Source organism: Protopterus annectens, chromosome 2.part2 (genome assembly GCF_019279795.1).
Source record: "Protopterus annectens isolate FY-2018-M chromosome 2.part2, PAN1.0, whole genome shotgun sequence".
NCBI classification, from domain to species: domain Eukaryota; kingdom Metazoa; phylum Chordata; order Ceratodontiformes; family Protopteridae; genus Protopterus; species Protopterus annectens.
In genome coordinates this window covers 922,763,336-922,778,314 of record NC_056730.1, presented here as the reverse complement: position 1 = coordinate 922,778,314, position 14,979 = coordinate 922,763,336, and positions in this window count along the sequence as shown.

Genomic DNA, 14,979 nt, shown 5'->3' with positions numbered 1-14,979 from the left:
GAATATTAAGCCCTGGGCACAACTTATGTCTTCCTTGAAATAAAAAAAGAAAGGCCGAAATTCTTTTTGTACTCATGGTTTATGTTTAGGACACCATTGAATTAAAAGATTGGAAAATGCTCTAATATGCATCCCCGAACACCCATAATACTGTGGCTTATTGGACCCTGGCTTAACTGGGTTATTTTCTAAATGGTTATTACTGTGCTGTCTTGGCTAGGAAAGGTGAGTTGAAAGGATGCAAGGAAACTAATGTTGAACAGCAACAATGAATTTCTTTCCTTAATCATAATTTCTGTTCAAGCCATCATTGGATGAAAAGATTATGTAAAAAGAAAAAAAAACTACAATACACTTTAGAGAATATAGACAACATTTCACCTAAGTCCACACCCGTACATAGACTTGCTATAATGTATCTTTGTTGTAACTAAAATACCAATAACTGTGAATGTCTCTCTGTGAGATGGGCAAACACAGTGTGGTACATAGACCTGTTGTACTGTAAGAGCATTATAGCTACAGGTCATTCTGTACATAGTAATCCTAAAAGTTTGCAGCATGAACTAAAAGGCTATTTCAGAGGGGTGTCAGACAGTGACAGGGTGATACTTTGATGGAAGTGCCTAGGAGGCCCCCGAACTTAACATTTGCTGGGGGGCCCCAAAATGCTAACACCGGCCATGCAGACAGGGGTGATCTCTTTCCTTTTTGTTATTTGTGTCATATTTGCAACCACTGGCAAAGAAAATAAGGGACTCAGAAATTCAAGGATATACTTGGTATGGTAGTCAAGAAAACTTAGCTTTATTTGCATATTATATTATTTTATACCTGATAAAACCAGAAAAGGACATTTCAGTGTTGTGGAACATTCTGAGACAGTTTCAATTCTTTTTGGGGATACAAAATTAAGAAGATAAATTAAGAAGATAAAACAAAGGCATTAGCTGTAAACATTGTATCTACACAGAAATTAGTTCAGCAATACCCACATTTATGGGGACATGATAAAATGAAGTACTTAGGAGTATGGATTAAATTGATTGGGTGATGGCAGCTAAAGATATGTTGGAAGAGACTAAACAAAGGATAATGCAAAAACTATGAAACTGGCAGCTCTGTTTTATAGATATGGATAGCAAGATACATACAGTGAAAATGCTTTTAGTCCCTTTAGTTTTATACACATGCCAGGCTTATTTTTATCAACCAGAGGAGACATTGTGGATAGCAGTTAAAGAGTTGAAGAATTTTATCTGGGAGAGGAAGGGGGCAAAATTCAAATGGGATAAGTTGATCTTTCCAATTCAACAAGGTGGTTTTGGATTACCTAATTTGAAGGGATATTTCAGACCTACACAGTTAATGCTTCTATACATAGCACAAGCAGAAAGCTATGCTGCAAAGTCCAAAGGGATGATGATGATGAAACAGGAGCAAAGCTCAAGAAACAAGGAGGGACTGGAATTTTGGATGCAAATCCTTAAGGAGACTAGGATGCAAATCCTTAAGGAGAATAACATTATCTGCATAGAATATGATATTCATAAAATAGCAGAAAGTATTCTAAGAACTAAGCCAACACAGTGATGGAGGAAGGAGATTCTGGTGATAGGGATGACTGCAATTAGGTTTAGAGAGAGAATAGGTAAGAGGGGGCAGGAATTTACTGGAAAAATTATAAAAGGAACCAAAGTATTGGGAGCAAATAATTAGAGAGGGTAAGGTAATAGAATGGGAAGAGGCAAATAATTAATTTAGACTGCAGGCTAGAGATTGCCTTCCCTATCAAGGATTGATATCAGAGTATAGGCAAAGAGAAAGAAATAGGGAGATCCTAAGTGAAAGAACAGCACTGGGTGAGGTTTTAGTAGAATCTGGTGCATAAGCTGCTGTTAAAAAAAGGGTAATTAGTAGGGCATATAATATATTGCATGATAACTATAGGACTCAATCACTGGAGGTTAGAAAGGATGGGAAAGAGAGAGATTGGATAAGCAATTTACAAAGAAATAATGGGGGGTATATGTATGTATGGCTCCTAAATATGCAAGAAAGTCTAGAAGTTGTAGGATCTTTGCTTGCAAGTGTTTGCATAGATATTTTTATACTCCAAGTAGACTCCAAATAATTTTCTTCATGTATGTTGCAAATGTTGTAGGTGTGATGGTAAAAAAAGAGATAATTAGGACCAAGTTTTTGAGAGAGTAATAAGTTGGAAGATTTTAAAAATTCCCTGCAGATTACTTTATCATAAATACTGGATGAGAACATTGCTGTACCTAAGGAAATTATTTTTAAGCTATGATATAGAATCAGAATTTCCTAGACATTACAAGGCCTTGCTGAGTTTAATTCTGGTGGCTGCCAAAAAATAAATATTAGAAAATGGAAATTACAATCTAAACTAACTGTACTTGAAGTAGTGAGTTTAGTAACAGACATGAAAGGGTAGAAGCAAATTGCATAGAAAAAAATGGGAACTGTAGGAACAATACATGCAGAATAACATTTTGGAAGAGGAATAAGGATTAAAAGAAGGCAGGATTTGAATGAGCTATGTAATGTTTGACTACCAATGACTGGATAGATTTTAAGAGCTGTATAATGTTTCCAACTGAAATATGTCACTATGGTTTGTTTTCATTTCCATAAATGTGTGATTGTCTATGTCATAAGTGATGATTTATTAAAGATGTTTCTTGTTTAAAAGATATATGTCTGGATGTAACTGCATTTGTGATAGAAATCACAAGAGACATGTTACTATTTGTTGCTATATGCTTTGTGTTTATTTATTTGTTGACCAGTTAGACGTGTAGGCTACAACAAGGGCCATTTTCAGCCACAATGTGAGACAAAGGCAAATTAGAATTATCTTCTTACATTCAGTCCTTCAGTTTACATTTTACAAGTGATGATAATTCTCAGACAAAGCCATTCTTAACAATGATATTTGATCTTGGTTGGTCAGTTGATTATACAGGGCATATGGTAAACAAATATAGACAAATGGTTGTCCCTTGCATTCCATAATTAAACTGTTCCTATGACTGTTGTCATTACTCAACTATTAATTCATTTTATGAGAGCTAACCAAATGGATGCTCAAAGTACAGTGTTAACATCAGTTTGTAAATTTTAACATTTTTGTTAATAATTAATACTGTATGTTTTTTATCAATGTTATATATGAAGGGATTTCATTTATGGCCATTTGTTCACACTGATGCTTACAGATACAACAGCATAGCAGGAAATCAAATCTTCATATATACAAACACATTTGAATATGTCATGACTTTGTAGGAATGTGTCTATAGAAACAAGTCTTAAATATATACGTTTGCACACTAAAGCACAGCAATTCATAATACAGAAATATGTTTATTTTAATGCAAATTATAGTGAACTCTCCTGACAATGAGTAAGTTATTGCTAAGAATACACACACAGGTATGTAGTTTTTAAGCTATGATTTATGCAGTTCAAAAAATGGGTGCAAAGAGACATTTATGAATCAAACAGCAGAAGAAAAATATAGCACTTAGTCTAATGCATGTAAAGCAGTCTTTTGTTATAACAGTAACTCATAAGTCATTGAAATGCAGACCAGTTTCACCATCAGCCTCATCAGGGCACTGACAGAAATTAGTACAGCTACAAAACACTTAAACACCTTACATAAAACACTTGCATATCATAGTTCCTTCATATTAAAGTCACATTTTTAAAATAAGTTATTATTTTTTCATTTAAGAGCAACCTCTACATTTTTGATATTCACATGTGATGGTTAAAGTGGCAGAAGCTTGTAGATAACTGATACACAGTGGATATTTATTTATTTTGAATTTGTTAATCAGGTAGAGCACTGATCCCAATGGGCCTGTTTCAGTCTCAGCCAGGGGAAAACTTAATAGTTACAAGACATTAAATAGAGAATGAATGACAGAATGCAATATATATTATACAGATATTATAGGTTCATAGGTTCATAGGTTGATACTAGGCTATCTGCCCTAGGGCATTTATAAGCCTAGCCAGAGTGTGTTTGGCTTACACCACCCTTTTAGATTAGTTGACTGTGCCTCTGTATAGTAGGTCACAGAAGATAGCCCTTTTAAGGTTAGTTTACTGTGCCTCTGTCTAGTAGGGACACAGAAGAGATCCCAGCGGTAAACCTACGATCTCCCATCCACTCGTCAAGATTTCTCTTGAAGAGGGTCATTGAGGGGCTCTGCCTAACATGGATTGGGATTTTGTTCCAGAGTGAGGGGAGACTCTGGGATAGGAATCTGTCCCTCCAGCATGTCCTATTTATTTCTGTGCTGAGGTTTAAGTCCCTGGAGCATGTAGCTCTAAGGGATTTGGATTTCCTGAGGTGGAGCATGTCCATTAATTCTGGTTTGGACATGGCTTTATACGTCAGGCAAAGATCGCCTCTGAGTAGGCAGTAAGCAACTGAGTAGAGCTGGAGTTTCTTTAGCCTAACTGCGTAGGGCATCTGTTTGAGTCCCTTGATCCTCTTAGTGAGGTACTTTTGGGGTCTTTCCAGTTGCTGCAGGTGTCGGGTAAGGTACATCCCAAATGGGGCATTGTATTCAATTATGGGCCTGATGAGTGATGAGTAGAGGGGCACAATGACCTCTCTTGATCTAGATGTGAACCCTTTCGTGATAAGGTGGGCTATATAGAAGGTCTTTCTAACCACTTTGGCAACGTGATTGTCAAAGGAGAGATTACTATCTACTTGGGTCCCCAAATCCCTAATTACTTCTTCCGTACTTAATGGATTACCACCTATGTGGTCATTTGTGGGCACTTTGTTTTTCCCAAAGGGGATGACTACGCACTTTTTGGCATTTAGCTTTAGGCCATGGCTCTGGCACCAGTTATCTGTCTCTGTGAGACCCTTTTGGAGGATGCTTGTGTCAGTCGGCGAGTCGATTATGGCACCCAGTTTGCAGTCATCTGCGAACTTGGTCAGCCATAGTCCTCCCATGTTAGCCTGTACCTCAGAGAAATATATACCGAACAAGAGAGGTCCCAGGACTGAGCCTTGTGGGACGCCACTTGTAACTGGTTTAGAGTCTGACATGGCACCTGCAATTCTGACCATGTGGGTTCTATCCCTGAGCCAGTTTGCAACCCATCTTGTAACATAGGGGTTGATATTTAAGCTGGTGAACTTATTTATGATGCCCGAGTGGGGTATTGTGTTGAAGGCTTTTGCGAGGTCCAGGTAGGCTGTGTGGACCACCTTCCCTTCATCTATGGCCTTGGTGACTGTTTCAAAGAAGTCGACCAGGTTCAAGAGGCAAGATCTGCCCTTAACAAAGCCGAATTGGGTAGGATCCAGTGTTTGGAGGTTTCCAATGTCTTTGTTTATGAGTTCCATAATGATATGCTCCATAGCTTTGCAGACCAAGCTAGTCAGGCTTATAGGGTGATAGTTTCTGGGATCTGTAGTGGCACCACCTTTGTGGAGTGGGACCACTGTTGCTGTACGCCATTCCTTGGGTACATATCCTGCAGTAAGGCTGAGATTGAACAGTGACTTTAAGTGAGGGTTCAGTTCTTCTTGGAGCTCATGTAAGACACAGCCCGGGACACCGTCCAGTCCCACTGATGCTGTGTTTTCTGCTTTGGAGAGGGCAGCTCTCACCTGTGCATCTGTGATGTCAGGGAGGCTACACTCTATTGGGATAGACATTTGCTCTTTTGGGGAAGGGGAGAAGTTTGCACTGAACCTGTCTGCCAGGATGTTGGCAATGTCTGTGGGTTCAGTGTATTTTTTGTCATTTTACACTAACTCAGAGCATATCTGGGAGTTGCCACCCAGGTTCCTGACATAACTAAAGAAGGCCTTGTGATTATCTTTAGCGTCTTGTGCAATTTTTCTTTCGAAGCTGGCCTTAGATAATTTTATGAGGGATCGTAGTTTCTTGCTAATACTGATCAGAGATGCCTTCCCTTTTTGGGATTTTGCTCTATCATGTAGTAGCTTCTTCCTTCTGTTGTATAGCTTATTTATGGCTAGGATCCACCAGACAGGTCTCCTGCCTTTGGAGGAGTGAGTCTTGGTTTTATTTCAGATAGCACGATCCATGCATTCCTGTAGGTGTCCATAGAATGCGTTTGTAAAGGATTCTGCGGTTTGGGCCGTATTTTCCACTGGCCCGGGGGCTTTGAAGGATTCCACCTCAGTTTTGAGAAGTGTGACGTTTGCTTTTGAGAAGTTCTTCACCGTGGTTTCCTTGGCTGGGGGTGGGGATGGGATATGGATGTCCAGTGAGATTAATTTATGGTCAGATCTTACCAATGAGGGTATACCTCTGGTATGGAACATAGAGTCCCCATGTTGGTGATGATCAGGTCCAATATGTTTTCCCCTCTTGTGGGAGTGGTGACCAGTTGTTCCATAGCATTTGAGTTTATAAATTCTAGGAAGCGTTGAGTGAGGGTGTTGGGGCTTGAGTAGTGCTCCCAGTTTATGTTTGGGTAGTTGAAGTCACCCAATATGACAGTGTTTGGAGAGACCTTCATATTCTCCAGTGTTCTAAGAAAAGCTGAGTGGGGTTCCTGAGTTTGGGAGGGTGGTCTGTAGCAGGCTACAAACTGAAAGGCATTTTTGCCCACTGTTAGTTGCACATGGATGGTCTCTGATGCTTCGTGCAGTGCCATTAACCTGGAGGTGTGGGTATCTTTGATGAATATGGATACTCCCCCTCCTTTTGTGGTTCGGTCCAAGTTTTGGGGCCGAAAAGCATGGTATGAGGTATAACCTGGTAGTGCTGGGGTGCTCTCGGAAGCCTTGAACCAGGTTTCTGTTACTGCACAGATATCGATATTCTCCATACTGAGGAGAGCCTCGAGTGTGTGCATCTTGAGGTTTAGACTTCTGGCATTGAGCAGATTACCCTTAGTTTCTTTTTCCTTGTGTTGTCTATGGAGGTGGGTTTGCCTTTTGAGCCTTGCCTAAAAAAGGCACTATGGGGGTGGCAAGAGCCTTAGCCAATATTCGAAAGCCCAGGGGTGACAGGTGCAACCCATCCCTAGCAAAGCAACGTGGCTTGTCGAGCATGTCATCCCAGGCTGACAGACACTGGATCCCCTTTGAATGACACCAATACTTTAGCCAGTTGTTAAAATTGATCATTTTGTCTTTATACTGTGGCATCATTCTTGGTGAGGGTAAGATGCTACTCAAGGTCAGGGTCATACCGGCCTGGGCTACATGATCAGAGAGCTCCTCTATGTCTCTTTTCATGTAGTCCAGGGAGGTACATCTCAGGTCATTCACACCAGCATGGACAATGACAGAGTCATATTTGTACTTCCTTTGGAGTGACCTGAGTGCTTGTGTTATGTGGCGGATCCTGGCACCTGACAGGCAGCTTACAGTGACCTTCTCCTTGTTCAGCCTGGTGAGTGGGACGTCAGTGTGTCTGACAATAGAGTCACCTATTACAAGTGTATTAGGTGTGTTGTTTAGCCTTAAGGGCTGTGACTGTGTGGCACACTGACTTTGTGAACTATGTGATACGTGGGTATTGTTGTGGGGTAGTGGTTGCTTGGATGTCTGCTTTGGAGGTCTCTGCTGCTTGGGAAGATTTTTATTTAGAACCTCCGAGTATGTTTTTGTGTGTTTATGTGTTTGGTTTGCTGTTGCGATAGGTCTATGTGAGACTGGATTTGTGGTGTGTGTGGTTACCTTCTCCACCTGACTGACTGCGCCAGTACTGGGTTGAGAGAGCTCAGCCTCCACTTTGGCTATATAGTTGCATCTCTCACATATACTTGAGCTTGTTGGGAGGAGGAGAGGGTGGTCTGTGTACATAAGGCAGTTGTAACATTGCCTCAAGATTCCCAGATTTACCAGCTGGACTGGAGAGTAAACCCGAAACTGACTTTTGGACATGCCAGAATAGTATAAGGAACTACTTTTTGACTGATCAAAAAGGACCAATAAGGAGCCAAGTACTTTAAGGGAGTATAAGAGGGTGTAGTGCTTTAGTTTATTAGTGCTTACTTATAAGATTATTTATACGAGCAACTGCAGGGCTTTAGAATGAAAATAGAGTGCTTACTTTGAGATTTAGAACAGTTCTAAGGGAAAAAGTGAAGAGCAGACTTTGTGGAGCCGGGAATAGTTTAAACCCATTTAAGCGGCGCTGTTTGATGCTGCTCTATTCGCAAAATCGTGCAAAACTGCGCAAATACAGGTTTTAAAGCAGGGAAACTGAGAGAGATAGGAAGTGACCCAAAATGGCCAATAAGCTACTAGTTTCAGGGCTGAGACCACTCCTCCAGGGACAGATAGGCTGCTCAAAGCTCCCCACTCTCACTGGTGAACAGAGAAGCTATATGTAAAGCGAGTATCATAGATAGCTTGAGGGAATAAAGACAACAGATAAATGACATTATATAGAGAGCGTGAGTGAAAAAAGTACAGTATACGCATGCATTATATAGACAGTGGAAATGAGAGTTGGCACGCTGAAAGAATGACAATCAAAATTAGAATCAGATCAAGGTACGTACATGTCAGAAGGAAACAAAGAAGTTATGTTTTAAGTTGCTACATTTATTGTCATTATGCATCCATGCAGAGCAAGTCTCATTTCATTTCCACTAACTCAGGAGGACGTATAGAAACACGCAGGAATATGCATTATACAATGGCATATTAAACGTTCAAGTTGTTTTCTATTTTAAATAATGCTCTTAGATAATAAAAAGGGATAATCTGTATTTTTATCCATGGCAAGGATAGGGGCTTTAGGTTTGTCACTTGGGCTATGAGCGACCAAACAATGTCCATGTCATGGTGTGCTGCCATATAAACTGCGCGTGTGTGTGTGTGTGTGTGTGTGTGTGTGTGTGTGTGTGTGTGTGTGTGTGTCTGTCTGAGAGTGTATGCATATGGCCATCAGATAACACATACAACACACAAAACCAGGATTTGCTTGATTATTTGTAGTAGATTCACAGTTGACAAAGACCCACAAGTGGACAGTATGTGTATTATTGAGCCTACCTGAAGTTCTTTCATTGTTCAAAAAGGCAACACAGCGCTACATGTGATGGTCTCCATCAGAAGCAGGATGGACTTGAGAGGACAGAATTCTCCAGGATTGATTTAATATTAAGAATTATCAGTAGGTAAAGCATTAGCTTACACTAAGGAAGTCTGCATGCTTAGCTTAATGCTATTAATTGATTATTATTATTATTATTATTATTATTATTATTATTATTATTATTATTATTATTAATGTTTCATGATGATACAATCAATCAATGTCTGGTTATGTGTAGTAGGCTCTTGGCTCATCCTGACTTAGGTGCCAGAACATAGGACTATCATCCTGGAATTAGGCACTAAAGGTCTCATTTGATTATGGTTCAAAGTGTCATTTCATTGCAGTCATGATTTCCTTAAAGATAGCTATCAAATGCCTATTTATGTCTCTTAGGGGTGCAGGTATCAGATGTGAAAGCCTAGCATTATCATTTTTATAAGTGGCTGTGAAAAGTGTGATGACAGTAACAGTGATCCTTGGCAATGCTCAACTTGAAGAGCAAATGAAGAAATGTACACTAAATCTGAGGATGTGGTTACTCAGAGAAACTTGCTCTGAGAGCTACACCGATCTCATATAATTACTCTGAAATTTTTATTGAATTTAATTTAATTTTTTATGGCTCCAGCACAATGTCTGACAGATTTGCCTTTCAGTACATCTAATATAGAGACATTTTATGACTCTGATAGGCCAAAGCCAAGCATCTCCTAAAAGGGTCCAGCTTTGTTCCAGCAAGTAAATGATTAAAATTTAAAATGCCCCCCACTTCTGGAAGATGTTTCTCATATACTAACCTCTACGGAATTTCTGTGTACTAAAGCACAATAGATAATCGGTTTCTATCTATTAATACAAAACAAATAATGCATTTGACAGTCAATACTATACTGTATCTGAAAAGACATATACAGTGAAAAAACAACCCTATCCATAGATGTTCTAAATTAACCACTCCTTTAGATATGCTATAATGTTTGTGATGAAAAGGTTGAACTGTCCCCAAGGCATGCCCCTTCCAATAAGAAAGTCACAAAGTGGTTCCCGCTAAAAAACACAGGAAACAGCGAGTTATACATAAAATGAGCATGTCATCCTTTCTGAGCTACTTATTTCAAATGCTGGGGCCTGATAGAAGGGGTCCCAAAACACAGGAACTGAATGGCCAAAAAAACGGATTTACATATACTAAGTCTAAAATGTCCATCCCTGGAATATTCTTTTTTCTCTAATGTATGGTGATCTCAAAGTTAGTGTGTGTGTGTGTGTGTGTGTGTGTGTGTGTGTGTGTGTGTGTGTGTGTGTGTGCGTGTGTGTGTGTGTGTATATATATATATATATATATATATATATATATATATATATATATATATATATATATACATATATATATATATATATATATATATATATATATATATATATATAAGTTTGGGGTGTGAGGGGCTTGTCCCCACAACAGGGGTGCAGGGGGCTTGAAGTTTAAAGGAGAAGAGTGATCTTCGAGATTTGCTGTTGTCCTCAGTTTTCGACCCTTTTTTAGGTCTGTCTGCTCTCACCATTACAAGTACTGACATTTCAATACAGAACCCATTTCTGAATGTAACAAGGTACTCTTGAACTATCACGTCAGTTTACCAACAGCCTGTCAAAGAGCACTAATTTCACTGATGGTATTCTGAAACATATATTTCAAAAAACGTCAAATGAAAATAATAAAAAATAATAATAATAAAATAAAAAAACACCAAAATAAATTTTGTAGAGGGGCAAGCCCCCCCCCCTTTACTCCTCCACTCCCCCTACACCATATATACCAGTTCCACAATCACACCACAGTGGAGAAAAGGGAAACATATCCTTAATGATCTCTCCCTGGCTTGCACCATACAGCAAATTATGGTAAAATTCATCCTAACATTATATTTTCACACTAAAGATCATTGTCCGAATGGCCAACATTGAAATCAGTATGTTTTCTTAATGCCTGATTAGAAAGGTGTTACAAACAAGTGTACTTCTGTCCCACTTTTTTATTCAATACCCATAGTTATCAACAGAAACAAAGAAAATTGTGTTTCAGTTCAACAAAAACTCCGTAGCACTCCTTCTGAAACACATCCACACCACTACGATAACAAAACAGAACAGTTCCTCTACACGACAGCACAAAACCAGCTCGACTGCTGAACTGTTGAACCAAAGGTGAAATTTAATATACATAAAATGTTGTAAAATGTTAAGCGCTTTCACTCACAAACATTGTGAGCTTCATCAGAATAACCAATCATATGTACATACTACTTAAATACATAAAAAGGCGCCAAACTAATTGATAACAATCCATTATTCTTAAAAAGGGGTTCAGGCGCCTAGCCAGCGAGACATTTCCCTGTGGTACATTTGACTGGGGACACATGACTGAAGTGACATTCAGCTGCAGTGAAATGTGGCTGTTTGCAAATTCCCTGTGGACAAAGAGAAGCACACCCTGCCATGCTCACAGCTTTAATAACCAAATGAATGGTGGCAGAAGAAGTAATGAGTGTTGTGCTCAGTGTACAGTACATACTTATGTAACTACAATATGTAGAAGTGTGCTACAGCATGAAGGAAATCCTGCAGGATACTATAGTCACATTTATGCTCAAGTATGTGTTTTAGGTAATGTCCCCTAGACACTGTGAAGGGGGTAGTGGTCCATACACTCCAATTATAAAAGCACTGCCCATTGTGCACTGCATTTTTACTGCCACTGACATGCCCTCTGCCAGCCTGCTGCTGATGCCTGCCATATTGCCTACTGTCTCATGTTCCTGTGGGGACTATGGACATTGCTTTCCCCCTCTGCATTTGGTTACTGAAACTGTGGGCATGGCAGCGTATGCTTTTGTTTGCCCACAGGGAATTTGCAAACAGCCATATTTCTCTGCAGCTGAATGTTACTTCAGGCATGTGTCCCCAGTCAAATGTACCACAGGGAAATGTCTCACTGCCTAGGCGCCTGAACCCCTTAAAAAGACATGGTACCATATATAGTAAATGTGAAAATGTCTAATAAATGAAAAAAGTATAATAAATAGCTGATAAATGTAAAATATAAAAAATAATGAACATGAAATTCTCGCATAAATATAATATTCCTAATATACTTAATAAATAATGCAAAATATAGATTTAATATTAATCAAATATTTGTCTATCCAACAATGGTTTAATAGATATGAAAACATTTAATCCATATTTATATATATATATATACACAGTGGATGTAAAAAGTCTACACACCCCTGTTAAAATGCCAGGTTTTTGTGATATAAAAAAATGACACCACAATAACTCATTTTAGAACTGTTCCCACCTTTAATGTAACCTATAACCTGCAAAATTCAATTGAAAAAAAATCAAATCTGTTAGGGGAAAAATATAAAAAATAAAAAATGTACAATAAGCTGGTTGCATAAGTGTGCACACCCTTAAACTAATACTTTGTTGAAGCACCTTTTGATTTAATTACAGCATTCAGTCTTCTTGGGTAGGATCTATCAGCATGGCACATCTTGACTTGGCAATATTTGCCCACCCTTCCTTGCAAAAGCACCCCAAATCTGTCAGATTGCAAGGGCATCTCTTGTGCACAGCCCTCTTCAGGTCACTGTACAAATTTTCTATTGAATTTAGGTCTGGGCTCTGGCTGGGCCATTTTAAAACTTTAATTTTTTTCTGGTGAAGCCATTCTTTTGTTGATTTGGATGTATGTTTGGGGTCATTATTGTGTTGAAAGGTGAAATTCCTCTTCATCTTCAGCTTTCTAGCAGATGCCTGTAGGTTTTGGGCCAAAAGTGACTGGTATTTGGAACTGTTTATAATTCCCTCCACCTTTACTAAAGCCCCAGTTCCAGCTGAAGAAAAGCAACCCCAAAGCATGATACTGCCCCCACCATGCTTTAGCAAAGGGATGGTGTTCTTTTGGTGATGCGAAGTGTTGTTTTTGCACCAAACGTACCTTTTGGAATTGTGGCCAGAAAGTTCAACCTTGGTCTCTTCAGACCATAACATATTTTCCCACATGCTTTTGGGAGACTTGATGTATTGTTTTGCAAATTTTAGTTGGGCCTGGATGTTTTTCTGTGTAAAAAAAGGCTTCCATCTTGCAAACCTACGCCATATTTCAGACATATGGAGAATATGGGAGATTGATCTCTTGGCAGCCTCCCTGACCAGTTTTCATCTTGTCTTTTCATCAATTTTGGATGGACATCCAGTTCTTTTCAACATCACTGTTGTCCCATATATTCTCCACTTTTTGATGACTGTCTTCACTGTATTTCATGGTATATCCAATGCTGTGGAAATTTTTTTTGTACCCTTCTCCTGAATGATACCTTTCAACAATGAGATCCCGTTGATGCTTTGTAAGCTCTCTGCAAACCATGACTTTTGCTGTAGCAGGCAACTGAGTAAATGACAGGAAAATCCTACTAGGACAGCTGAACTTTATTTGGTTATTCAGAGTCTCTTTAATTGATGGCAGGTGTGTACCCAAGAAGAGTGAGTATTGTAATTAAAGCAAAAGGTGCTTCAACAAAGTATTAGTTTAAGGGTGTGCACACTTATCAAACCAGCTTATTGTACATTTTTTTTATTTTTTATATCTTTCCCATAACAGATTTGTTTGTTTTTCAATTGAATTGTACAGGTTATAGGTCACATTAAAGGTGCAAAAAGTTTTGAAATGATTTATTGTGGTCTCATTATTTTATATCACACAAACCTGGCATTTTAACAGGGGTGTGTACACTTTTTATATCCACTGTGTAAACACACACACACACATACATACATATATATATATATATATATATATATATATATACACACACACACACACACACACACACACACAACTGGTATATATACTGTATGTATATGGTCCTAATGGAGAGGTGATAAATCAGCAAGCAAGCAAAGGAGAATTGTATTGCTGGAATTGAATTCATCCTCAAGTCTTTATGAGTACCTTCACGATGTGGACCCTGTCTTTTAAAAAATCTCACCAAGATGACACTGATAAATAGACTGTATTTTATATATCATGAACAGCACTGGGTTAAAAAATAAAAAAAGACAGTTGGGTGCAAAAGACCCAGGATAAAAAAGTGCCCAATGCTGGTAGGTGCATTGGTGCCAGGACTGGAAAAAATGGCAGTGCAGAATCCTCAAGACACAGACACATTCCTACAATGGGGCTAGGCCAGATTCATGGATAGGATGGACCCCTGTTGTATAAGGAAGTAGTAGTCCACAAAAATCACAAAATAGAGCCATAAAGAGGGTAGAGCGGACTGTTGAGGATAAGAATGAAATTATGTATTGTTACTATCATGCAAGAAGCCCAGAATTTTTAGATAGAAGATACAGAAAAAGATTAAGAGGGAAATTAGAGGAAAGAAAATACTTGCACAAGAAACACTGTCAAAAGTTTCAAATGCAAATTTGTGTTCATTAATATAACAGAATTATGAAAAACATTATACAGAAAAAGAAACCTTGGGCCATTTGGAAAAAGAAGCAACGAGGAAGTGCGAAAATATAAAGAACAAAACCTAGAGATTTTTGAAAGGTATAAAAAGATATATGGGCATGGGGAAGAAAGACAGATCTGATATGGTGCAATATTTATGCAAATGAGAAGAGAAATACAGACAAAGGCATCCATATATGGAACATTTCACAATACAAAAAATAACATCCCAAAGAGAGAATGTAGAATAAGTAGAAGTTAATAAAAAAAAGAAGTTGAAGTTACCTGTAAAGTGAAGGATTTAGTATAGAAAATCTAACGCAAGTTATATCACAGCATGATAGAACAAGTCCCTCAGGTAAG